Source organism: Cucumis sativus, unplaced genomic scaffold, assembly GCF_000004075.3.
Source record: "Cucumis sativus cultivar 9930 unplaced genomic scaffold, Cucumber_9930_V3 scaffold75, whole genome shotgun sequence".
Lineage (NCBI taxonomy): Eukaryota > Viridiplantae > Streptophyta > Magnoliopsida > Cucurbitales > Cucurbitaceae > Cucumis > Cucumis sativus.
Genome location: NW_022279566.1, coordinates 119,851 through 146,485, shown reverse-complemented (window position 1 = coordinate 146,485; position 26,635 = coordinate 119,851). Strand labels below are relative to the sequence as shown.

General features: G+C 35.6%; 3 long non-coding RNA genes across 3 annotated transcripts; 2 read left to right on the top strand and 1 right to left on the bottom strand.

Annotated features, from left to right (window-relative positions):
• Window positions 1-390: 390 nt before the first annotated feature.
• On the top strand, window positions 391-869 carry LOC116406216. Its single transcript, XR_004219254.1, has 2 exons — window positions 391-612; window positions 699-869. It is a non-coding gene; the product is annotated as an uncharacterized LOC116406216 (long non-coding RNA).
• A 12,469-nt stretch (window positions 870-13,338) lies between these two features.
• Window positions 13,339-14,584, bottom strand: LOC116406215. The gene is made up of 3 exons (XR_004219253.1): window positions 14,546-14,584; window positions 14,305-14,425; window positions 13,339-13,521 (listed from the first exon to the last, which is right to left on the bottom strand). It is a non-coding gene; the product is annotated as an uncharacterized LOC116406215 (long non-coding RNA).
• Window positions 14,585-17,956: 3,372 nt separating this feature from the next.
• On the top strand, window positions 17,957-19,200 carry LOC116406219. Its single transcript, XR_004219256.1, has 2 exons — window positions 17,957-18,739; window positions 18,901-19,200. It is a non-coding gene; the product is annotated as an uncharacterized LOC116406219 (long non-coding RNA).
• Window positions 19,201-26,635: the final 7,435 nt, after the last annotated feature.

Genomic DNA, 26,635 nt, shown 5'->3' with positions numbered 1-26,635 from the left:
AGTTTTTAGGTCAACTTCTTTCAACAACCTCCTCAAGGATCCTTAATTATCTCTTTCCAAGTTCATTGTAATACCCCAAAGGTATGTATATATATATTTTGTTTTTAATTTTATATATATATATATTTTTATACTTAATTTAAATAAAAGGAAAAGAAAAGAAATTTATCTCTCTCTCTCTCGCGCGCACACAACCCCTCTCTCATTTTTCTTTTTCTCCTTCTGGTACCCTAGCAGCCGCCCACCCATTTTCCCTATTCTTCTTCCCGTCCTGCCGCAGCCAACCGCAGTCAGCCGCCCCATCCGTTCGCACAGCAACTGCCGTCGGCCATCTCCATCTTCTCTTTTCCTCTCCGTTCCGTCCAAACCCAGCCGGACATCGCTGCAACCGTCGGCGCCATCTCTTTTCGCGAAGCAAGGCCGCCGCGTGAACCTGTAACCGCCGGCTGTCTCCCCTCTCCTTTCTCCTCTGTTTTCAGCCCAGCCGCCGCCGATTCCTTCTCCTCCGTTGTCTGCACTGCCGCGCGACTCTCCGGCCATCTGTATACGGTCTCTCCGCCGCACGTCATCTCTTCGCAAAGCCACTGCTCGATTTCTTTCGCGAAGATTTGGGTAAGTTGCAAAAAGATTCACATTGGGTTGAATTTAAATGACTGATGCGTTGAAGGGAATTATTGAGAAATTGTCTTAATGTTTAGGTTCGTTCTTCATAGACTTCAACGTGGTTAAGGAGCTTAACAAATTTGAAGGTAAGGGATTTTCTACTGGACTCACTTATGATTGTGAATTGTATGTCTGAATGATTATCTTTGACTGAGTAAAGATGTTGAGATGATACTTATGAATGTACACTGTGGATTGACTGAAAATATATATATATGCATAGGAATTGAAGTAGACTTAATGTGAATGCATATTGTGATTGTCATGGAATATATATATATGTGTGTGGATGTGGACAGGACGAAAATTGTAGATTATGCTTGTATGAGATGCAGATGCGATCTTGTGATTGTCGTTTAGATTGGGTGTCGTTACGCTAAAGTATGACTGTGTGCTGGTGATCTGAGGGGTGTATTGACTGTATAGTTTGATTGACTGATGTATTAGTATGTTATTGACAGACATATGACCTAAGTGAGATAAGTTGACTGTTAGGACGTTGAGAGAAAGAACTCTATGTTTTGAAGTATCTGAAAGATGGGTTGAATGGAATGAGGGGATAAATTGTTAGGTTGTATTGGGATGATTACCTTGTAGGTGTCCCACGGGATCACCAATTTATTTTGCACCTTCGGGAGCATTTGACTGATATGTGTTCTGCAGAACACTTGACTGATATGTACGTCCCTCGGGGGTCAGACTGATATGTACGTCCTTCGGGGCGTTAGACTGAGATGTGTATCCTACGGGATCACAAGACTGCGACTGTACAGGGTGTCCCAATAGAACTTTAACAATTTATTTTCCCCTGACGAGACCAGTAGAGGGTCTCTTACTGAGTATTTAAAATACTCACCCTTCTTATGTTTAATTTTCAGGCAAAGGTAATAAAGGCGGCAAACCGGCGAGGGGCAGGAAGGAAGCGTGATGCCATAGGAAACGTGTATTGCTTCCGCTTATTTAAGATTGATTTGAAATTTAGTTTACAAACGTTTGTTGCAAACAGTATTATTTTATGTTTTCTTGAATGTTTAAAATCAGGCCTGACTTGAAGATGTTTTTTTTTAAATTCTTACGTTTTGTTTTATATTAATCAAAGTCTTTATTTGTTAAAAATTAACGATCTCGACTTACTTAGAAAAGTTGGGTCGTTACAGTTGGTATCAGAGCCTAAGTTTTAGGTTCTGTAGACTGACTTACGATGTAAGTCTATGTTTTTGTGTCCCTATGGCTAACGCGACCCTTCGTCTCTCGTCAGGTATGCTTTATGCTTATATGTATGGTTTATGTATATGACCTTGCCTAAGTTAAACTAGAATTACATGAATGTTATGATTTAATGGTGAAGGATTTAATGGTGAAATTTAGGAAAAATGTTGCCATGTAGAGGTGTTCAAAGGAGTGGTCGAGTAGTAGAAAAGTAAGACGTTGTTAGCGAAATTGTCTGTTTTGTGATTGGAAATCTAAGGAAAAATAAGTTATGTAGGTGGTTTTAAAGAGGACTAAATACACGGTCAAGTTATACGAAACACATTAAATGGTTTTAGAAAGGAGGTATTGGAAAAGAAACAAGGAAGATGAGCATGGTTGTCTTGATGTGACTTTAAGAAACAATTTTGAGTTTCTCGTGAATGAAAAGTTACTAGTTTGGAGTTTGAAAATTGGAATGTAGTTTAACCATGTAAACATAAAATGTTCAGCGAAAATGTAGTTTCTAATCCTTCTCCAGAGGCTAGTTTCAAGTACAAAGAGGTTGGAACTATCGTTTTGCTAAAAGTTATCCCAGCTATGAAGGTTAGTAAGTTGCTTGACCAGGGTACCTGTTGTATTTGACTAGTGTGGTAGACATCAAAGAAGTCGATGTTTCTTTGTTATTTGAATCAGTGGTGAAAAAGTATTATGATATTTTTCTAGAAGAGTTTCTAAGAATACCGCGCTAAACAGAAATTGGTCTTCCTATTGAGATAGAGTTAGACTCGTTCCTATATCTAAAGCTTCATACAAAATGGCCCCAACAGAGTTGAAAGATTTGAAGTGCAATTGAAAGAAATGTTTGACAAGGACTACATTCGACGAAGTATGTTATCTTGGGGTGCACCAATTTTTGTTTATTAAGAAGAAAGATGGGTCGATGCACTTATGTTTCGATTGTAGAAAGTTGAATAAGGTGTCGGTTAAGAATAAATATTCTTTACCAATGAATGAGGATTTGTTTGATCAACTGCAATAAGTCCGTGTTCTTTAAGATTGAATTACATTCAGGTTATGACTTGTTGAGGATTAGAGAACAGTGACATTCCTAAGGCAGATTTTCTTTCGAGATATGGACATCATGAGTTCATTATGATGTCTTTTGAGTGGAAAATGCTCAAACAATGTTTACGACTTGATGAACAAAGTGTTTTAACGATCTCTTAGACACTTTCATGATTGTATTTATTGACGATATCTTAATTTATTCCAAAATAGAGACAGCGCATGAGGAGCATTTAACATGGTTTTAAGAGGCTCTTCGAGTCAACGAATTGTATGCAAAGTTTTCAAAATGTGAGTTTTGGATGAGGCCAAGTATCTTTCCAAGCCATGTAGTATCTAGAGGTGACATTTATGTGGATCTCACAAAAGATTGAAGTTGTTACTAGTTGGCCTCGACTTTTCATAGTCAGTTGAGGTTCATAGTCTTTTAGGGTTAGCAGGTTATTACTAACGGTTTGTATAAGAATTTTCTCGTATAGCTACTCCTTTGACTCAGTTAACTAAGAAAAAGGGACTCTGTTTGTTTGGGACAAAGCCTATGAGGATAGTGCTCAGGATCTTAAGCAGAAGCTTGTACAACTCCCGTGCTTACCGTACATGATGGTTCAGAATGTTCCGTAATTTATAGTGATGCTTTTAGGAAAGTTTAAAAGGTATTCTTATTCAACAAGTTAAAGTAGTTGCTTGTACTCCTCGTGAGGAAAATTGTCCAACTTATGATATGGAATTGACAGTTGTGGTTTTTACATTAATGATTTGAAGGCACTATATGAATGATGAAAAGATATAGATATTTTCTAACCAAAAGAGTATAAAATACTTCTTCACTCAAAAGAAGTTGAGTATGAGATAGCAAAGATGCTTTGAGTTAGTAAATGACTATGATTGTGAGATTTTGTACCATCTATGTAAGGCGAATGTGGAAGTTGGTGCTCTTCGTAGAAAAGTATCACATTTTGACAGCACTTATTACCAGACAGGTTTCATTAGACAAAAACCACGAGAGAGCTGAGATTGTAGTTTCAGTGGGGGAGTCACCTCACAGTTAGCTCAGTTGTCAGTACATCTGATCTTGAGACAAAGAATTCTTGTGGTTCAATTCATTGATCCTTATTTGATTGAGAAGCATTGCCTAGTAGAAGTAGGGCAAGTTAAGGAGTTTTCCATATCCTTTGATGATGAACTTATGTTTGAGAGAGAATTATGTGAGCCAACAGAAAATGCAATTAAGACAAGGTTATTGGTTGAGACTCATAGTTTCCCATTTCTCATGCATCCAAGTAGCACAAAAATGTATCCGGATCTGAAAAGAGTTTGTTACTAGCGTAATATGAAGAGAGAAATGGAAAATCTTGTTAGTAAGTGCTTGGTGTGCTAGTAGGTTAAAGCACCAAGATAGAAAACAACAGGTTTGTTGCAACCTTTGAGTATATTAGAGTGGAAGTGGGAGAATGTATCTATGGATTTTATTATATAATTGCCTAAAACCCTGAAGGGTTACACAGTGATTTGGGTTATTGTCGATAGGCTTACGAAATCGGCACATTTTGTACCAGGGAAATCCACTTATACTGCTAGTAAGTGGGCAGAGTTGTATTTAACTGAGATTGTGAGACTGCATGGAGTGCCTGTATCGATTGTTTCTGATAGGGATGCACGGTTTACTTCCAAGTTTTGGAAGGGACTTCAGACTGCTATGGGTACGAGATTGGATTTCAGTACAACCTTTCATCCACAGACTGATGGTCAAACTGAACGTTTGAACCAAGTTTTAGAGGATATGCTACGAGCTTGTGCTATAGAGTTTCCAGGTAGTTGGGACTCTCATCTACATTTGATGGAGTTTTCTTATAACAACAGTTTCCAGGCTACCATCGGTATGACACCATTTGAGGCTTTGTATGGCAAATGTTGTAGAACCCCTGTTTGTTGGGGTGAGGTTGGTGAACATAGATTGATGGGACCTGAATTAGTTCGGTCTACTAATGAGGCTATTCAAAAGATTAGAGCACGTATGCAAACAGCGCAGAGTAGACAGAAGAGTTATGCGGATGTACGGCGAAAAGACCTTAAGTTCGATGTGGGAGAAAAGGTATTCTTGAAGGTAGCACCTATGAAGGGTGTTATGCGTTTTGAGAAGAAAGGAAAGTTAAGTCTCGTTTTGTTGGACCATTTGAGATCTTAGAGAGGGTTGGTGTTGTGGCGTATCGCTTGGCATTACCACCATCTCTCTCTGCAGTTCATAATGTTTTTCATGTTTCGATGTTGAGGAAGTATGTGGCCGATACATCTCATGTAGTGGACTATGAACCCTTGGAGATTGATGAGCATTTGAGCTATGTAGAACAACCTGTGGAGATTCTGGCTAGAGAGGTAAAGATGCTTCGTAATAGAAGCATTCCATTAGTAAAGGTTTTGTGGCGGAATCATCGAATTGAAGAGGCGACATGGGAGCGAGAGGAAGAGATGAGGACTCGTTATCCAGAGTTATTTCAGGAGTAAAACTTTCGAGGACGAAAGTTTCTTAAGGAGGGAAGAATGTAATGCCCCAAAGGTGTATATATATATATATTTTGTTTTTATTATATATATATAATATATTATATTTATTTATATTTAATTTAAATAAAAAGAAAAGAAAAAGAAATTTATCTCTCTCTCTCTCGCGCGCACACAACCTTCCCTCATTTTTCTTTTCTTCTCCTTCCGGTACCCTAGCAGCCGCCCATCCGTTCGTGCAGCAACCGCCCCAACCGTCCTCTTCTCCTTCTGTTCGTGGCCAGCCGCAGCCCAGCCACAACCACCACCTCTATCTTCTTCTTCCCGTCCCGCCGCCAACCGCAGCCAGCCGCCGATCCTTTCCTTCCATTTTCTTCTTCCGTCCGCAACCCCGCCGCGAAGCAAGACCGCGCCGCTGCCAGTCCAGATCTGCAGCGCCGTTGCTCTTCCGCCGCTGCCCAGCCGTCTCAGCCGGTTCTGTCTCTGTCGAAGCCACGGTTCTGCAACCGTCTCCGCCGTCTCTATCTCCGTCCGCGAGGCAAGTCGCACGCCTCAGTCACGAACAGCCTCGCCGACGCAGGTCACGCCGCATCGCACGAATTCGGCTACGTTGCCGGCTACTCCCGTCCGCGCGTAACTGCTGTTGAACGTCCGAACCGTTCTGCCTTCGTCGATACCCGCTGTCCCATTTACGAATCGCGGACCGGTTCGCGGTGCAGAAGTGTTTTGCACGATGTCTTTTGTGTAGATCCTGCGGCAACTTCTATTTAAACGTCAATTGTCAAAGTCTTGTTACAAGATATTGGTAAGGATGAGATTGTTCGGTAATAAGGTCTTACATTTGTAAATACATTAAGATGTGATGTTGTTTAATTGGTTGAATTGATCTTTGTTCTTGAAGGCGACATCGGTGATTTGGAGTTAGTGTCCTTGAGTTACGCCTTAAGCTTTGTTGGTGTTCGATTCTTTACTCTTGGGGTTTGTTTGTTGAAGTTAGTTCGACTAAGGAATTTTACATAAAGATCCAGGTAAGGGATTTTCTACTGGACTCACTTATGATTGTGAATTGTATGTCTGAGATTATATCTTTGACTGAGTAAAGATGTTGAGATGATACTTATAAATGTACACTGTGGATTGACTGAAAATATTATATATATGCATAGGAATTGAAGTAGACTTAATGTTGAATGCATATTGTGATTGTCATGGAATATATATATATGTGTGTGGATGTGGACAGGACGAAAATTGTAGATTATGCTTGTATGAGATGCAGATGCGATCTTGTGATTGTCGTTTAGATTGGGTGTCGTTACGCTAAAGTATGACTGTGTATTGGTGATCTGAGGGGTGTATTGACTGTATAGTTTGATTGACTGATGTATTAGTATGTTATTGACAGACATATGACCTAAGTGAGATAAGTTGACTGTTAGGACGTTGAGAGAAAGAACTCTATGTTTTTGAAGTATCTGAAGGATGGGTTGAATGGAATGAGGGGATAAATTGTTAGGTTGTATTGGGATGATTACCTTGTAGGTGTCCCACGGGATCACCAATTTATTTTGCACCTTCGGGAGCATTTGACTGATATGTGTTCTGCAGAACACTTGACTGATATATACGTCCCTCGGGGCGTCAGACTGATATGTACGTCCTTCGGGGCGTTAGACTGAGATTGTATCCTACGGGATCACAAGACTGCGACTGTACAGGGTGTCCCAATAGAACTTTAACAATTTATTTTTTCCCCTGACGAGACCAGTAGAGGGTCTCTTACTGAGTATTTAAAATACTCACCCTTCTTATGTTTAATTTTCAGGCAAAGGTAATAAAGGCGGCAAACCGGCGAGGGGCAGGAAGGAAGCGTGATGCCATAGGAAACGTGTAATTGCTTCCGCTTATTTAAGATTGATTTGAAATTTAGTTTACAAACGTTTGTTGCAAACAGTATTATTTTATGTTTTCTTGAATGTTTAAAAATCAGGCCTGACTTGAAGACATAATTTGTTTTTAAATTGACTTACGTTTCATTTTGTATCAACCAAAGTCTTTTGTCAAAAATTAACGACCTCGACTTACCCAAAAAAGTTGGGTCGTTACATTTCTAAACTCTCATTCAGTCAGTTAGAATCAGAACTCATTTATTTATCTTGTCTCCATAATTTGGATTCAAAGATTCATCACCATAATCTTCTCAACAACATTCTTGAAAAGGTATTGAATTTTCAACTGTGTGACCTTTATACACAAATTTCTTCAAAGAAATTTACATTCTTTAGAGTTTAGAGCTTTGAATTCTAGTAAAACTTTAAGCTTTTGATACTTGTTAGACTTTTTTGCTTGGTGCGGATAAAACCTTATTTACATTCTTTCTTTCCTGCATGTTCTCTTTTGATATTCGTTAGACTTTTTTGCTTGGTTGTCCTTAGTGTTTTCCTCTTTAGCTGAAATTTCTCTATCTTGAAAAAAAATAGAGCTTTAAAATTCAACTTTAACTTTATTTGATACTATCTTAGTCCATACTTATTTTGGTATTTCTTTCCTTTCTCACAAACACATCTAAGAGGTTGCCTTCACAATATGGCCAAATTAACAATATGGCAACCTTTTTCATTGCAAAACATATTAGACGTTGGTTACTTAGTTAGCCTTATTGGGTAAATAATTGACATTTAGTTACTTTTAGTTTGTATATTTATAGATGCCAAATCGATATGTGAATTTTAATTGTTGCTTATTTGAAACATTGCAACCATTTGATAAATGTTGCTATGTGAATCCATCTTAACATGATATATTATTTTATTTTGGTTTAGGTTGTGGAATCCAAGTTTGTATTTGAAACCAAATTCATCCAAGATCATTGAGTTCATAATACACTCAAGATTAAGACTAAGTTATCTAGGTCATCCTAGTGAAATAGAAACCTAACTAGTTAATGTAGTAACACCAAGTGGTTACTATTTCACAGTCTAGTCTATTGCAATCTCATTGCATAGGATACCTTCACTCGCATGTCAACTACATGAACACATTGGATCATTGTATTTGTATCAAATACAAAGTGAGTCGTATTCATAATGTTACCAGGATAAAGGTACCAGTCTTATCCGTATACTATAGACCCTTTAAGCTGATCTCGAACATTGATCCTGTATGTCTCTACATACTATTCAATACTTATTAAACAGTTTAGGATGTTAGTTTATTGGATTTGAGTTATTAAGACAAAACTAATAATATAATCAATAACAATTATTACAATAATAACACTTTATTAACAATGGTCAATGGATTATATTTACAATCTACGAGTTTTAGGACATAAATTCCAACAAACTCCCACTTGGACTAAAACTCTCGTCTATTTGGGATGTTCATAATAAAGTAATCCTCTAACATTGAAAATGGTAAAATGTACAAGTGTATTACATAAAATGTGTATATACAAATACAATAAACTAGGGCATCCTCATACCCATTACACATCTGCCACTTTTCCTAGATTACCTAATGTACATAACTCGCAGATCTAGACTTTCTAGAAGACCCTCGAACACTTTAGCCATGAGAGTCTTTGTAAATGGATTAGTAATATGCCCCACTATTATCACAATATAAAGTGATGGGGCATGTTCATGTTTGGAACAACTTCCAAATTATGCAAGAACTTCCTCACCAAAACTGCTTCTTTTGCGCTTCACAAGTAGCAATATACTCAACTTTCATAATAGAGTGTGTAATGACGCGTGGCTCAGGCTGCTTGATCATGCCAGGACATGCTTCTTGCATGTCCCAAGCCTAAATAACCTCTTTCGCTCAAAACACACGCTCATCTCACCTTGTCATCCTGGCAATCAACCCACCCATGGCCTTGTCTAGAAATATGATTTTTCTACAAGAAACTTAACTCGACTTTGAAGCTTAAATCAATAAGATTCCTTCTACAAACTTACTTAGAATGTCTTCACTAGCTTACACAAGTGTCACTAACAAATTCCAAGTATTGAGTTATGTAGCTCAAAATACTCTACATTGTTCAAGTTTTTTTTTTTTTTTTTGAAAATGACCTTTGAGTCTTTCTTCACTTCAATGCCTTTCTTCTTGGATGCCTTTCTCTTGATACTACACTCAATTTAGGAGATTTTCGAAGTAGAGTTACCCAATTAACACAAGTTGATTGTTAACATAATTCGTCCAAAGTTGTACATATAGTGATCCTTGCATGCTCTTTGGTTGAACCTTTTTTTCTCACCTCTTACGCCCATACTTGCCATTTTCCAACTCATGCAAGACACTTATTTGGCAAAACTTAGGTATCTTGTATGTTGTCCACTTGTACTCTACCGCACATCTTACCTCATATTGCTTAAGTCATCCTTGGACGCATATCCCTTTTTCTATGAGGGTTCTTTAGTAAATTCTTACTGCCAAGAATGCCTAAGACTTTTTTTTCTCGCCTAATCTCCCAAACATCCCTCAATGCCTTCAAACACCATGCCATCTTGACTAGCATTTGGTTGAATTGCCCCATTGGCCGCATGACCTATGTCCACATAGCCCACCTCTTTGTTGCATGACATTCCTTATCCACGTTCTAACTTTTTTGGAGTTTCTTGACATTTCCTAGATGCTTAGCTTCCTTGCCTAGCGCATACCCTTGGTCATATAGCCTTGTCTTATAGAGGTTGTCTTGACACCTTTCGGCCATACCACATCTCAACCTTTGGCCACCCAACATGTCTCTTTAGAGGTTCGCTTGACACTTTTGGCCGCCTAGAGTATGCAACATGCCCTAGCCAACACTTAGCCAATTTTCGAACACCCTTTAGGCCTTTCTTTGTTACGATGACACTTTTCTTTTATCATCTTAAAAATATTAACACATCTTCCATAACACTTCAACTAAACTATCCAACCTTAAACCATCTTTCTCCTAACATCAACCCCTAATGTCCTATTGAGTTCTTTAGATGAATTAAGGATTATTGGGTATCGGTGTTTACACGCGAGATGTAAGTCTTCCTCCTTGGAATTACGTATAGTAGTGTGCGAAGGGAGAGGAATGTGATGCAGGTCTTCCTCCTCAACCCTAAGGAATTCTTCTTCGCTAACAATGCCCTTTTGATCGGGTAAGGGCTTGTTCGGTCAGGTCGTGAGGTGAAGGATGTTGTTATAATGATGGGGGATTTGGTGGTGAGAGGATAATAGACATGCGAGAGGACTTAGGTAGGATTGATGAGGGGGAGTTTCAATTTTTGGATGAGGACTAGAATTGAAGGATTTGGATTTTGGAGGAGGCAATGAGAGAGTTAGGGGTCAGATTGCAAGAGGTTTAGGGTCGATGGCCACGTTTAGCTTTCGACTTTTTTCCTTTTTATACGAGTTAGACGCATCATCGTGGACATTTCTCCTCTTGAGCAGCGGTGGCAGCGGAGAAGCCTCTTCTTCTTCTCTGTCATTCCATTCTTCTCCCTTAACTTTATTTAAAGAGAAAGAAAATGAGAGAGGGAGAGGGAGACCGAGAGGAAGATTGAGAAGAAGAGGGCATTGTCATCACCATTGTCGTCCCTGTTGTCGCCCCGTCGTCGTCGTCGTCGGTAAGTGGTATAGTTTAGTTATTGTTTTGTTTTAGTTAATTAGTTTTAGTATTTAGATTTCAAATTTGTTTTAGGTGTTAGATTTTAGATTTCAAATTAGTTTTAGTATTTAGATTTTGAATTAGTTGTAAGTTTTAGTAATGAAATTTAATTTCAAGTGTTGTTAGAATTTTGAATTAGTTGTAGGTTTTAGAAATTTGAATTTGAAGTGTTGAAGTTGAGATTGAAGTGTTGAAGTTGAGGTTGAAGTGTTGAAGTTGAGTTTGAATTTAAAATTTTCAATTTGAATTTAGGAATTAAATGAAGTTATTTTTTTTAAAAAAAAATGAGGATCTCCCGACGCATGGTTCCTAGACATCTCTCGATGCTATATTGACAACATCTTCGACGTTCATACAACGGCGGAAGATGTCTAGAAACCCTCAACGCACAACATTGTGCATCGGGAGTTCCTCTCCCGATACATTTTTCCTCACTTGTGTTCCGACGTATATTAGTGCGTCAGAAAAGCCTTTTCTGACGCTTTTTATATATCTCCCAATGATTTTATGCATCGAGAGAGTCCTCATTTCTTTGTGTAGTGTTAGACAAAGAGCTTCAATGTGGTAGAGGGGAAAGGCATGACACCTTTAGGTGCTTTCATCAAAGGGAGGATTGAGGTTCTGATTATGGCGCTAAGGTTAACTGCCATCTTCTTCTTAATGCAATAAATCATCATTGTGCACTCTAGTGGGATGGTGTTGTTGTCAACCAGGCAGGCGATTTCGTTTTCAAGTCTTAGGTCTTAATTCTTAACAACCTTTAAGTATTGATGCTCTACCCCAACCCTCATCCAAAACGATAACTAACACAATGGTTTGGAAGTTTTTGTACAACATCATCTATACTTTTTCTTTAATGGTCGATGAAAAAAAAGTCAGGAAAATGGTATTTCTGACCATTTTAAGTGTTACCAAAATATCACATTTGGTGTAGTATGGTATTGTTTTGAATATTTTTGTAAAATCGTGGATCAAGAAGTTTTACTAAGATAAAGTTTCATGTTGGACAAGAGGATAGTGGATGGAATTAAGTTGTATGGTCCACTTTTTTTTAAATCCTTTAAGGTTTTATGAAAACCTTTCACAATACCTTTTCATAATCATTTTGTAAAAATAATATCAAATCATTTAAATATACCGAAAAATTATTTCATTTCGAATAAACCTTTCTTTATGCTTAAAAAATCATTTCATTTTGTCAAGGATCCCGAATCGTTCTCTACGCTTGGTCTCATTACCTCGCGTTTAGACTACTGTATCAACAGCATCTGAGAACATACAAATTCGTCTTTGTTGCTATACCGCTAAGCTTTATACGCTCATTTCAATGCATAAGTCAGCTTCTTATTACCATGTAGTTTGTACACTCCATGGTGGCCTTCACTCTTTATGTGCACACAAAAGTTAGCATCATCTCAAAGAAACATAGTATTGAAATCATAGTCATCAAATCAAGCTTTAATATTATAAATAATGCTTGAAAACATAACTTTTCGTAGAAATCTTTCTGAAACATTCTCATCTGAATTCTTCTTTCAAATCAGTAAAGAGAAATCGTAATAAAGTTTCTTAACATAAATTCTTTTGACTGAAAAGCACTCACCAAACTTCACTAAAGAAGTCCTTCTCACAACCATCTTTTCGCGTGGCTAAACCAACAACACTTTAACATTTCAACAAAACTCTCGTCATCCCCTCCTTAGTTACCTAAATTCTCCTATTTTATAGATCCCTTATACTAACTTAGTCATGCAAATCCTTAATATTTAACCTAGTCATGCTCAAATCCTTAATCTTACATGTTAACCCATGTCAAATCAGATTTGACATTTTCTTTACAAACCTTGCTCCCCGCCTAACCCAAACCGTGAATAAATTCAACCACTTAACATTTCTCGTGAATAACCTTATCGCTTGATTATATTTTTATTATAAGAAACGTTCCACCTGAACTAACCAACTTTTACTCGCATAAAACTCTTATCACGAACTTAAACTCCAAGGCTTCCTCGTAGACTTCTTCTCCACGAAACACTTGGTTCTTCTCGCGAAGACCACCCAAAACTCCTAGTCTAACACTCAAAACTTTCATTTCTTAACTTACGCAAAGACTTTTTCGCTTCTTATCTGTAACGACCCAACTTTTTACCTAAGTCGAGGTCATTAACTTTTGACAAAAGACCTTGGTTAATTAAAATTTAAAACCTCAAAAGAACAAAATTTATTTTGTTTGTTTGGGCCCCAGTTTTAAATTACTAAAATTCACATGAAAATTTAAAACTAAAAAGTTTCAAATCTTTGAATACTTTAAAACTTCAAAATTTTCTAAACAGTCTCACGTTCGAATACAAATAATACTATAAATCACTAAGCGGAAGCAAAATTTTAAAGTGTCCCCTGTGGCGGTCACGCTTCCTTCCTGCCCCTCGCCGGTTTGCTGCCTTTATTACCTTTGCCTGAAAAATTAAACATAAGGAGGGTGAGTATAAAAATACCCAGTAAGAGACCCTCTACTGGTCCCGTCAGGGGAAAATAAATTGTTAACATTCTATTGGGACACCCTGTACAGTCGCAGTCTTGTGATCCCGTAGGATGCACATTTCAGTCTAACGCCCCGAGGGACGTACATTTCAGTCTAGTGTTCTGCAGAAACACATATCAGTCTAATGCTCCCGAAGGTCGCATAAAAATTGGTGATCCCGTAGGACACCTACAAGGCATACATCCCAATAAAACTAACAATTTTTCCCCTCAATCCATTCTAACCATCTTTACGGTAATTTATGACATCTTTCAGTTACTTCAAAATATAAAGTTCTTTCACTCAACATTCTAACAGTCAACCTATCTCACTTAAGTTCGAAGGTCGTTGATAACATTTTAATACATCTGTCAAGTAAACAACAAAGTCACAACACCCCTCATTTTTACCAGCGCAAACCACAGTTCAGTATAATCCACATTCAACCGAAACAAATTCACTAGTTCACATCCAAATCTTTATACAGCACAATCTATTAATATCATCATGTACACATAAGCATAATTTCAGTCATTCACATGTATACTTTCGGCAATCCACATCAATTCACACATCAATGTATTTATATATATGTTTCCAGTCAAATACAACATACACTAAACATTTAGTCTGCAACCAAACGTGTACATCTTAATCATCATCCATACAGTCCAACACAACTCAAAAACTTTAGGTAGTCCAGTAGAAAGTCCCTTACCTCAAAGTTAGGGAAGCTCCCTTAATCAACTATCGTCCACGAAACAATCCAAATAAGCAAACCGAAATCAAAATTCACAAATTGGTTGTGAATTTAAGTGATCCAAGGTTACCTTTCACACCTTCAAGAATAATTATCAAATTATCAATAACCCATCCGTAACGTTTGAACACCTTGAAAACATCACAACCCATACTTAAATTGTTTTGAAAACGACTACAATTCATAACTTCAATCTTACCAACAATACTTCGACGGATCTCAGTAAAAATAGGGGCAGGCAATCGATTCTAAACAAAAAACCATCGTGCAAATAGATTAGATGTACGTCTACCGGTTAGAAGAAAAAACACGTTGCTGGAGAAGAGGAAACGCGCGGCTAAAGGAGGCGTGCGCGCTGCCTCAAAATCGATCGACGATCTGACGCGGCGACTGGGCTTCACGAACAGAGAAGAAGAGAGAAAAGGAATGGACGCGGTTGGACTTGGCTTCGACGGAGACAGAGGTCACGCGTGGGGCTGGGCAGAGGTCACGCGGCGGTGGGCGAACCAATGAACGGCAAGGGAAGGGGAGAAGATGAAAAAGATGGAGAGAGGGGTGTCGCACGCGTGAGAGAGGGGAGAGAGGAAAAAGATATTTTAATTTCTTTTTCTTTTCCTTTTTTTTATGCTAATTAATTAATAATAATAATAATATATTATTATTATTATGAAAGACTTTTCCAACACTTTTTTTTTAAGACAAAACAACAAAATGACGTCGAACAAAAATTAAGAGTAAAAATATCGAATGGTCCGATTAAATTAATTACCTTAGAGTTCGGGGTGTTACATTATCGCACAACTTCTTTCGCGAACTACCCACTTATCGCAAAAAAGTATACTTAACCGTAAAAGATCTTATCACTTAATCTTTCCATGGATTTATTTGAACACCAACTTCTTAATTCTTAGCCGAATTTTACTTCCTTCGCGAACTACCCACTGAATCGCAATAACGTATACTTAACCATAAATTTTTTTATCGCTTAATCCTTTTCGTTGATTTATTCAAACGCCAAATTCTTAATACCTAGCCAAATTTTACTTCATTACTCAAATTAGAAATGGGTCTCACATTTAGAGCCTATCGCTTCTTTAAGATACATGATCTTACCGATTCAGAGAAATTAACCACAGGCGTTATTAGTTTTGATGATCTGGCATTGGATTGGTACCAAGCACAAGAAGAGTTGGAAGTTTTTAAGAATTGGGCTGACCTGAAAGAACGAATGCTTGTACAGTTTCGATCAATTCGAGAAGGAACTTTGGTTGGAAGATTTTTCTCAATCAAACAGAAAATGAATGTAGAAGAATACCGCAACCGATTTGATCGATATTTAGCTCTGGTAGCATTTCTTCAAACGGTAGTGTTAGAGGAGACTTTGATGATTGGGCTTAGCCCATGAATAAAAAGTGGAAACCGTGGAACCGATTGGGTTGGCCCAGATGATGAAATTTGCGTTGAAGATTGAGAATAAGGAACTAGTGAGAAAAGAGTGTGGGTTGAGCAGTGCATTTCATGTAAAACTGCAACTCACCCTATCTATTGTGGAAAACAACAATACAATGATGACTAAGGAAGAAACCAGCAATGGAAAGTCTGCTGATGAGAGCTATCACCCTGAAAGGAGTTACTGATAGAACTAAGACATGCACAACAGAAAAAGAATCGAAATTCTACCCTAATTGGGCTTAGTTAACGAGACTAAACCAAAAAATAAGGTTTTTAGAATACTTACATTTGAAGCTGCGTTTTATTCGAACAACCACTTGACTTAGTATCCTCTAGACTCATAATCGAGTTGTGGGACCCGTTGGATGAAAGAACCGGACGAGAAATAGATGAAAAAAAATGGGCGTGGTAAATTTTCTTTTTTTTTTAAGTAAATAAGAAAAAGAAATTCCATTTGGTGTGAAAGCCCAAATATAATAGCCAACCCATCAAATGAGTTCAAAGGCCCCATTTATAAGGATTTTTCATTCAAAATTGTATGTCCATGCAATACTAAAGTCCAACAACTCAAAGTCCACTTTCTCTAGCAAGGACTTGATAAAAAAAGAGAATATGAGTTAATAGGAAAATGAAAGGGAATTCCTTGGAAAGTTGGTTTGTGTGTCATTAAAAGTCAAGGTGGAAAACAAAGTACAACATATGGCTAAATGTGAGAGTAGGCGTGCAAGTATAATAAATACCTACCAAGATGTTTATTAATAACATGTGTTTGATACATAATTACAACACTTTGACCAAACAACCAATGCTTAACTATTTTCAAAACGTCTGGTCATCTCGCTGCAAATCCTTCAACCTTCTTCTCTACTTGGCCTAAACACCTCATCTTGGAAGATGAATTTTTGAAAGAATGTCTAAAAGACTAAGGTTTTATGAAATCCTTTTCGCAATACCTTTTCATAAACATCATTTCGCATAAACAACATCAAATAATTTTATCTCGCATAAACCTTTCTTTATCCTTAACATACTCATAACATAACAATTTCACATAAACACACATTAGTTAACATTCATTCCTTTCACCAAGGATTTTGAATCGTTCTCTACACTTTGATGTAGAACATCTCCCTTCTTGATGTTTCTTGAGTTTTATCCTAGAGGAGGGGTTTGAATTACCATTTTTATAGTTTAGGATTAGTTATTTGAATTACCAATTTTGTATCTTGAGTTAGTTATAACTAACTCAACTCCAAGTTAAACTAACTCAACCCCAAGTTAGTTTAACAACTCTTGTAATCTCCAGCCTATAAAAAAGCTTCTCATTTTCATTAATAAGACATAAAAAAAGAGGCATTATACATAAAGATTTCTAGCTTTGCAATTACTGCATCAATTGGTATCAGAGCGTGATCCTAGCTCACTCTTCCCTAAAAAAACTTGGATCCTACCACTCTTATCCATGGACGCGGAAGCCTCCTTCAACCAACGCTTGCAGTTGGTAGAACAAGCTATTGAAGAACTTCGAAAAGGGCAGTCGAATATACAGCAATCGTTAGTAGAATTAACAAACCTTTTTACCCGATTTCATGTCCAACCTTTAGAAGAAGCAATTCAGCCCCAAGAAACCCAATTGCAGCAAACCAAGAAAGACAAGAAAAACCAATAAACCCTGTTGTAAACCAAGAACTACTAAGAAATCAACCTATTCACATCCACAATAATCGATTGTATGGAAACAACGTACTTGGAAATTTCTTAAACGATTCTGACTCTTCCGATGAAGACAACTTGCTGAACATTCATCAAGAACCTCAACAAAGGCTTGGACTTCGACCATACTTTCAAGAAGATCAAGAAATACGTATGAAAGTGGATCTCCCTACCTTCAATGGTCAAATGGACGTGGAGAAGTTTCTTGATTGGATCAAGAACGTAGAAAATTTTTTCGACTATGCCAATACACCCGAACACAAGAAGGTTCGATTAGTTGCTCTCAAACTTCAAGGTGGCGCAAGCGCTTGGTGGGATCAATTACAAAACAATAGACGATTATTCGGTAAACAATCTAAAGATTAGCTGAATATCTTATAAAAAGATGTTGCCATAGGCTTAGTGGTGACAGGTGAGAAAGTAAGCTGTGTCTTTTATGACTCTTAAACGTTGAAGTCAATCAATGAGTTCCAAATGCAATATTGGAAGTTTTCTTAAATATTTTGATGCTTTTGCATGTTGTGAAAGAACTTGGTTAGATGTGAGAAAGGGGTTTATGAGATTAGTTACTTACTATTCCCTTTTTCACTGTCATTGCTACTCAGTAGATATGCTATGGGCTCGTGTTTCTGTAGAATATAATTCAGATGCTCTTTCTCTAGAATATAATTTATATGTTCTCTCTACAAATTTGAAGTAATTTCTACTGTTTTTGCTAATAATTTATATATTATAGAGTTAAATTTAACACAGTTAATCATCTTAAGCATTTGACTCTGGTGTTCTTAAGATATAAATTCAAATCCCTATAATTTTATCATCTTGATCTTTTCAATCGTCTCACATACCGTCTTCATTTCATAATCTTGCCTACTAGCTGCGTATCATCAATGAAATTACCATAGGAGTCCACATGTGGTAATTATGGATCTAGCACGATATACTGCGTATCATGTTGTTGGAGATCATTTTAAATGATTAACCAGTCTATTGGTGGTTTGAGTCTTTCCTTTTGAATCTATAGGTTGTTCAATGGTCTAATATTAACTATGTTTAGATTTATGGTAATTTTCATTCTTTTACAGCCTTAATAACCAAGGAAAGGTGTGCTTTGATAATCTTTTCTTTCTCTTCAGCAGGTTGGTAATGTAGAAAGGATACATGTATACTATGCCCACGGACTAGATAGCCCAACCTTTGTTCGCCGGTGTTATTGGCTCCTAGATAAGTATGTTATGGTTGAAAGAAAATTGTTAAATTGCTTGCTACCAGTTGTTTCAGTGGGGTCTATCCCCATCATGCCACAAGCAAAGAAAAATGAAATTAGACAGTGGCAGTATATCGTGTTCTACTTATATAATTTATGACTTGCTTCTGCTTTTTGTTCAGGACCTTTGAACACATTGTCCTTGTTCATTACCGTGAAACACAAGAGGTTAGGTTCAGCACAATGCATCTGCAGTTACTGAAATATTATCTTGAGACAAACTTTTATCATTTGGACTACTACATCTATTTAAGATTTGCTGATTTTTCCTCCATGGTTGCAATATTAGAACTTCATCCAAAATAATGTTGTCATGTGTGTCTTTATGGTGATTCATGTGTTGAGAGTTCTCTTTCTTCTGCTATCCATAAATTTATGGAATGGAAAGGCAATGATCATGACACTATTTTTTGTCAGATAAACACTAGTTTCATATGCTTCAACTCGGTGGTGCTTCACAGCACACGGATAAAACTTCCAAACAATCTGCACCCAATATTACCATAATGCATTTGGACACTTCATTAACAACTTCTTACAATTAGCCTTTCTATATTGAAAATAATTTGTTATCTTAACTTCCTGTTGCTGCTAGTTTCAGAATTTTCCATCCACATCGTTGAACTCAAATTCTTGTTCTGTCTCTAACCCATCAACTCCGTGGCTTTTATCGGAGGAACTTGATTCCAAGGCTACTCATGTTTTTCTCTTGGTGAAAATGAATTGTCAGGTGATACTCGTCGAACCTGTCAAAAATAAATGATCATAGTTTGTTTGATCATTCATTTTCTAATCTTTCTTCTTTATATTTAATTAGTTGTTTAATTTCTTAAAAAGAATTCTGGTTTATTTTATAGTATATTTGTAGCATGCATGCCTCAGCTCCTTTAATGCATGTCTCTTACAGTATATTTGGTAGTCTTTTATAATGTTACACCCTTTTTTTTAATTCCTAAAACCTTTTAACTTTCCAAATTTTCATTCAATCTTTAGAAAATTATTTTCATTATTTTTTTATGGTTACAAAAACCATCCATTAACTACATTAATTAGACAATTCACTCCAATAATAAATAAATAACTTTTTTTGGATCTAAGGTCTTTTCTCATTCTACAAATTTAATTTACTATATAAAGGTTATTATGCTAATTGAAAAATATATTTTCTCTCAAGTATGCAATGACAGAAAATTAGGTTATATATATAAAAAAAAATTAGGTATTATAATTTTTTAAAAAATTATATTTTTATTTTTTAATAAAACCTTGCATTTGGGGATTCACATGTTGTTACTTGTCGAACCAAAAAGATAAACTCGCGGTGAAAACTCTTTAAAACCCAATTCGTGGAAGGAAAAATTGAACTGTGGCGTTGAGTTATTTTGTTGTTGAAGAAGATCAGTAAAAAACCCACAGCATTAAAACTTCTTTGTGTTTCTTTAAGTATATTTAGATTGCAGCGTATTTTCTATTTGGGTTTAGTTAGGGTTTCTCTTGTTTATTCAAGATTTGCATGGATAGTTCATGTTCGACTATTTGGAAAGAGGGATTTATGTAGCACGGGTATTATATTCTGGTTTTGGAAGTGTCGAGATAAATTAAGGACTTTTTTAATCTTCTTCAAACAAACCTATACGAAGGCGAAGAATAATTTGTGCTTGTATTTTAGTCGAATAAGAAGAAACATGAAGAGAATGCCCACGAGGAAAATGACCATGAGAAAAAGTTGTGTATTCCTCCATCCATAACTGAGCTCTCTAATGTATATTCCTCCCTCCATAACTGGCTTACTTTGGACTGTTTGGATAGAAAGAAGAATCCTTCGAAGCCCTAGACTTGTCTCTACCGCATTCGAAAATGCCAAGTTCTCTCTGAGGATCTCTAACTTCTGCCGTGTTGACCGTCCGTCGTCCGCGTTCACCACGTCTGCGTTCACCGCGTCCCCATGTCCGAGTTTATCTAATATATTTTTCCAAATCTTAAAGAAGAACTTTTGATTTCATTGGAGTTTATCATTAGAGGCATTACTATATTGGCTGCCTCTCAGTGGGCGATAGGTTTTCCAATGGTCATTTGAGACTGGTTGATAATAGCAAAAGTTAGAGCTTGAGAAGGAGCGAAGAAAGTAGTGAAGACAAAATAAGAAAGAAAGCTGAGTGAAAAACGAAAATTGACAAGGTAGAGATGTGACATGAAAATGATGATGAGAAGTGAAGGAGGCACGACACAATACTGGTACACAATAACAAAGCCTTGATAATTAAAAAAAGAATGGTGCCAAGAAAATTTAAATACAAAAAAAATGAAGGTTCTTGCAAGTGTATTGAGTGAATGGGAGAAAGAAACACTACTACAAAAATTGGTTTACTTGACGTGAATACATTGTCAAGTAAACGTATACTTGACGTTTTTAGAAGCGTCAAGTAATCGACTATCAAGTATAGTCGCATTACTTGACACTAAAAAAATGTTAAGTATACATTTACTTGACATTGTATTAACGTCAAGAATCTATCGCATTTGATGCTTATTACGTGTCAAGTAAGGTCATATAAATGACGCATTTTACGTGTCAAATAAAGTCCTATAATTGACGGTTTTTGCACGTCAAGTAAGATTATATACTTGACACTATTTACATGTCAAATAAGATAATATACTTGACACTATCTACCCATCAAGTAAGATAGTATACTTGACACTATTTATCCATCAAGTAAATTTTTATATTTAATTCAAGTGAAATAGTATATTTGACATGTATTTAATGTTAAGTATATCATTTATTAATATATTTAATACACAATTTTTCATTTCTTGCATTAGGTACATTCATTCAATAAAACATATCCATCAACAAAATAAATTATTCAACTAGTAGATTTATAACAAAAAAATGATGAATAATTTAGTATAATTAATAAACCAACAATAATTTCATTAATCTCAACAATGTCATCAACAATTACACAATTTCAATCCAATATAGTTAGCTAAAATTTACTATATGTGGCATGTTCTAAATCAATAATAATAGCTATCTTCATAATATGTCGTTGGATGGTTGATAGAGATGTCCAAGAGGACATAAACAAAATATTTCCCTGTGCATATCTTCATAATACGTCGTTGGATGGTCGGTAAAGATATTAAAGAGAGGATTTTTTTCAAGTTCTCCCACACAACTGCTCTTGCACCTCTGTAGGTTCAATTAAATTGTCAAAACACAACAAAGTCGAACTTCTATACCCTATTAGTGTTGTATTCAACCCTGTTCTATTCTAGGAATGTAAAAAACTAATAATGACATAACCAACACGCACCTTCTGGTCATTGTTAACATCATAAAACAATCCACAAAATAGATGATGATAGAGCAAGGAGTTTCAAGGGGATTAGGTGGGTTTTCATTTTCTAGGGAGGACAGTATGGAGGAACAATGATGGACCCTCGTTCAAGCAAACATGGTTCCTTTGTCCAAAAGTTTGAACCAAAGTTGCAGGTTGGAGCAAGGAAAGAATTCCACGGTCAATAGCCTTCTCTTCCTACACAATACAACAATCAAGATTCAAGAGAAAGGATCATTGCATTTTTCTCTCAGCCACAACAAGTGATGATAATTCACATACTTGAACACAAATCTAGTCTAAACACTATTAATTTCATGGCTCAAATATTGGATCACCACTAAATCAACAAGTTTAATTAGTTAAATAATATATATAACCATTTATAAAAATTCTTAATGCACTTATTTTATGGATTTGAAAATGAGCACAGACCAAAAAAATGAGCACAAATTCGTCGTAGTCTTAAGCCAAATTTATCATTAATGCCATTACAAAAACAATTCATATAAGAAAACAAAAATGATTAGAAAAAATCACGTACCTTCTCTCTTTTATGCATGAGCATTGCTAAGCGTAGACGTAGAAATCCTAACAAAATATGCAACACATAATCTCTAAGAAACCTAGGGCTCACATAACTACACACTAAACTAAGTGAATGGAGTTGATGACCATAATGAAACTCCAAGTATCGAGGCAAAGATGAGAAGCAAAAATACTAGATTAACCATCGTAATTACATAACGATTAATGACTAAAGCCCGATTCACAATATTCAATCCCTTAAACGAACAACACTCTGCCCTAATCATTCTAAATACCAAAAACAAACAAAACAAACCAATAAGATTGTACTAACCAAGTAGCTTAACCCTAAACCAATAACTAAATATTTCAAATATGAAACCGATCCACTAAACAAAATAAAAAAATAATATATCCTTCAGAGAAAATTTAAACTCACTCTTGCGGTCAATCATTTTGAAGGAAACCACATCTACTCAAAACTATTAATTCACCTTTTTGCCTTCACTACAAAACAATTCAAAATGTGAAAAACAAAATAACTAGTCGATCAATAATCAACAAGCAAAAAGAACTCCAATCGACAAAAATTCTAAAGTTTCGTGTAGCAAATTGAAGAAATTCGTACAAGACTCTAGAAAGGTTGTACAAGATAAATCTGTCTTATGCAACAATTAATGACCAGTCCAACTAATAGCAACCAATAAAATATAAGATGTGAATAGCAACCAATAAAATATAGAGAATCTAAAAAGCCATGACCCTAATTAACACAACTTTAAATGTCTTTTACTTAGGAGAGAAATATAACCGATTGCTTAATTTGGAACAATTAACATTGTTAAGAAGGGTAGTTAAAAGCACAAAAAAAGAAGAAAAAAAAGAAGGGCTAGTTAAAGATGTAGACATCTATACCTTTAAATCTCCTTCAAGATCCAATAAGTATTCATCCACTAGCTTGATAATTAATCCCTCACGAGTGAACCTAAGTTATGTAACAAAATACATGAAAAATAAATTCATCCAACATATTAAAAATTGTTAGTCACGTCGAATGGAACAAACCAAGATTTTAGAATCAAGCAAACATTTTCCGATAGCAATAGTTAGTACTCTTCCCTTGTACAAAACAAAAAGTTAATCTTCATGGACTAAAAAGAAGGTCCATATTATGTTTATTTCCATACTTTGAATAATTATAGAAAGTCTGGAGTACTTATCAAACCTACAATCTCAAAAATCCAACCTCATTTTTCCCTCCAAATATGTTCTTCAATTTCTCGTCGCAAACTATGACTTTATTGTTGCTTGGTTTCTAAAGAGAATAAATAATAGTTTAAAAAGAAAAACAAATAAACAAAACAAACTGACACGACTCACGGCTTCTGTGCTTCAAATCACTAATTGCTAGACATCAAATATCATAACCAAGTTATGTTCTTCAAAAAATTCAAAAGTATGGGAATACAAATAATGTTTCCAATTAGTAGTGAAGAAAGAAAATTAGAAAAACTATAGCTTTGCAAAATCGATATATCTTGCACACAATGTAATCTTAAAAAACATATAGCAAAGTAATCTTGAAAAAAAATACAATTCAATATAGGAATACATTAACCTTGGTTTCAACACAAATAACAATATACTAATCTATATCAAATCTTATACAATCAAGCAAAATGTTGGAGGCTTTGAAATCTTGATAAATAAACTAAAGTTAAACTTACTTAGGGTGAGCTGCAACGAATGGAGCACTTACGACGAGTTTGGTGAGCAAAGGAGTGCGGCCTCCAACGACGTTCAATGCTAGCAGATAGCAGTGGCGTTCGGCGACATTCAGATGGTAGCAAGTAGCAGCGACGTTCGAATGCTGGGTTGCGAGAAAGAGGAAGAGGGAAATGGGGAGGATAACGGCGACATTTGCATGGTGGGTTGCGATAAGAGGAAGAGGAAATCGAGAAAGGGTAGCGGCGGCGTTAAGATGGTAGGTTGTGAGAAGAGGAAGAGGGAAATCGGAAGGATAGTGGTTGGGTTGCGTTCTGTGAGAAGAGGAGGCGGCAAATTGGGGGGAAATGTTGTATGGGAGAGAGAAAAGTGGAGGGAAATGTTGGAGGGAAAAAGTAAAAAATGAGGAAGAAGTAAAAAAGAAATTATGTTTTTTTTAAAAAAAAAAAAAAAAATGATTATGTTTTTTTTTTTTTAAAGAAACATAAAAAACTGAAATTATATTTTTTTTTTAAAAAAAAACATATGCTCATGTTTATTTTCGCTGTCATATGTATAAATTTTGAGTCGTCATAAATGCATATAAAAATTTAGGGTCTTTCGTCACGTAAATTACGTGGCATAAATATGTCTAAAAGGTGTGGGATCTTTCGCCACGTAAATTAAGTCGACAAATGTTTAAAATATTTATCCACACATGATACTTGACCATAAATTAAAATAAACGTTGGTAGAAATCCAACTAAAAAAAATTTAAAAGAGGGAAATAAAAAGTATTTTTATTTTTATACTTGACAAAATAAAAATGTTAACTATACTTGACATGAAAAAGATGTCAAGTAAAGTTGCATTATACTTGACACTAAAAGACCGTCAAGTAAATTATGCATTATCTTGACGTGGAAAAAAACGTCAAGTAAAAGCTAACGTAAAATAATTCAAAATTTCATGAAATTTTGCTGTATTCAAACTAAAAAAACGTCAAGTAAAAGCTAACAAACGTCAAGTAAATTATGCATTATATTTTGTTCGCATCAAGTAAAAGTTCGTTATATTTGACGTTTTGTTCATGTCAAGTAAAAGTTCGTTATACTTGACATTTTGTTCTCGTCAAGTAAAAGTTCGTTATACTTGATGCGAATAAAACGTCAAGTAAAATCTTCTTATACTTGACGCGAAAAAAACGTCAAGTAAAAACTAATGTAAAATAGTTTGAAAACTTTCGTGAAAGTTTCCCCTTTTTTAAACTATACTTGACGCTTTTCTTTTGAAATGATCATTACTTGACGTTTTTTTAATAAAAATGTCAAGTATGTAAAAGTACATAGTGTCAAGTAAAGTAGATTTTGTAGTAGTGAAAGGATAAAAAAGGTAGAAAGAGAGAAAGAGAAGTCAAGGGTAGAGATACATAGCTTTGTATATAGAAACTTTATGTTTGTACTCCATTATACGTTGTGGAGAATATAACATCCTGATATGTTTGATTCAATTTGAATGATGCAATTATTTATTTTTCTGCAATAATTCTACTTCTAGAACCTAAATTTTGAAAGCCTACTAATTTTTCAGAATTAATTCGAGACCCCACTTTTGCTCCCCTTCCTACCTACGGTTACTTTTTGCTTAAACTTTAAAAGTTGTTTGAAATTTTTGCTGAAACTTGTAAAATTTGTTTGAAGTTCGTATATCTCTCACATATTGCAAGATTTCTTAATTATTTTATTGAATTTCCTACATAAATGCATTCAAACATGAGTTGACATAAATGCATTTTGCTATCAAGAGAGTATACCATACATGCATGTGTAGGACTTTTATCCCTTATATTTTATAATTTGTCTTACTACTGTTATTGACTGATATACCAATATACATGTGTAAAGTATTGATCATATAATTAATATTAAATTTATTACATTCACTCATCAATTTAAGTTTTTTAGTCAATGTATGTTCATGATGTACCATGGTCATATCATAATAGAATAGATCCAAGATTATATATGTTCAAACCAACTGGTGATTTAATTATCAAAGATATTATGATTTTGTCCAGTTTTTTTTTCAGTCACTACTAGAAAAATGGATTTTAATCAAGACATTGTGTCGTTGAAAATAAAAGAAAAAAGAGGTGGGATGAGGTACATTGTGTTTGTTGAAAATAAAAATATGGATTATTTCTTAAAACAATCATATTGACACAATTTAATTTATTTCAACACAATTTTTGCGTCATTAATTAACGACAATTTTTTTG